Source organism: Eupeodes corollae, unplaced genomic scaffold, assembly GCF_945859685.1.
Source record: "Eupeodes corollae unplaced genomic scaffold, idEupCoro1.1 scaffold_671, whole genome shotgun sequence".
In the NCBI taxonomy this organism is placed as follows: Eukaryota; Metazoa; Arthropoda; class Insecta; order Diptera; family Syrphidae; genus Eupeodes; species Eupeodes corollae.
The window spans coordinates 7,957-9,673 of NW_026605720.1; positions in this window are offsets into that span (position 1 = coordinate 7,957).

Genomic DNA, 1,717 nt, shown 5'->3' on the forward strand with positions numbered 1-1,717 from the left:
TTGGTCCTTATCAGTGTGGCTTCAGACCAGGAAAGTCCACTATCGACCAAATATTCACACTACGGCAGATCTTGGAAAAAGCCCAGGAGCTTCAAATCGAAACCCATCATCTCTTTATCGATTTTAAAACCGCGTATGACAGCATCTATAGGGAAGAGCTCTCACTAGCAATGTCTAGTTTTGGCATCCCTGTCAAACTTATCCGTTTGTGCAGAATGACGATGGAGAATGCACGCTGCTCTATCAAGGTCGGAAAAGATCTTACCGATGCATTTGATGTCAAAAAAGGTTTTAGACAAGGCGATGCACTGTCATGCGACTTCTTCAACATCGTTCTGGAAAGAATTGTGCAAAACTCAACCGTCAACACTAGAGGCACAATCTTCCAAAGATCCATCCAATTACTCGGATACGCAGATGATATTGACATAATTGGAAGATCAAAGCGTGATGTCAGTGGAGCGTTTTTGACCAATGCGACGGAAGCCAAGAAGATTGGTTTAGGGGTCAATAAGGGCAAGACCAATTTTATGCTGTCATCAAAAAAGGACACTAAACAACTTGGCCAAAACGTCACAATGGACAGCTATAACTTTGAGGTAGTTAAGGACTTTGTCTACCTAGGCACCGCTATTAACACAGACAACGACACCAGCGCTGAAATCAAACGAAGAATAGCTCTTGCAAATCGTTGCCTTATTGGACTTAGAAGACAATTGAGAAGTAAAGTCCTCTCTCGAGCATCTAAAATTTCCATCTATAAGACACTCATCATCGAGGTTTATGAATTAAGGTGTCTTACGATGCCTCGAGAGAAAAATTCTTCGGGTGATTTTTGGTCCCGTATGCATAGATGGAGTATGGAGGAGAAGATATAAAGACAAACTGTAGTGGTAGTACAGTGACACTGACCTATTTAACAGATTTAAAGTTCAACGGCTTAGATGGCTAGGTCATGCAGAGTGAATGGACATCAACGTTCCAGGGAGGTCTTCGGATTCAATCCCAGTGGACGGCTAGCTAAGGACCGAGCTGGGTGGAGACGCATGTTGGTTGAGGCCCAGGTCCACCCCGGTCTGTAGCGCCACCTTAAGTAAGTAAGTTATACAGAAAGCTATGGCTTTTCTTCTTAAATGTTTAATCAGTGCTGTTTTGAGCTTTAATGAGGAAGAACCATCTAGAAAATACATGAACTATATCAAGCTTCAACTTCAAAAGATGTCTTCATGCGTTTAAAACTGAACTTCGGACCCTATATTTATATTAGTGAACCTTCAGAAGGTCTGTGAACCTATGTAAGTAGTAATTAAGAAAAACTTATCTCACACTAAACAGATTCATTTTGAATTTTTCTCTGATCCTTTTATCTTTTTTTGATTTTTAACCGGCCTCTATACCCATTTCGACTTCGCCATGTAAACAACTATTTGCCAATATTTTCCAAGTCAGGTTTAACTTTTTTTCCGGTCTTTCTTAAAATCCCGAAAGTACTGCAGCAATACGTAACACTGTCCTCGTTATTTTGTCTGTTATTTAAGGAACATCCTTTTTTTCATGGTAACAATATCCTCTTTTGTATAAGTTCATATATATTGAGTGTTGGGGTTAAATAAACTCGCCTTATATTTATGTGCAAATGTGTATTGTCATTGTTGATGATGTGTATGTGTGTGTATGAGTATGTATTGTAATCTATTTGATAAATTTCATCACGTAC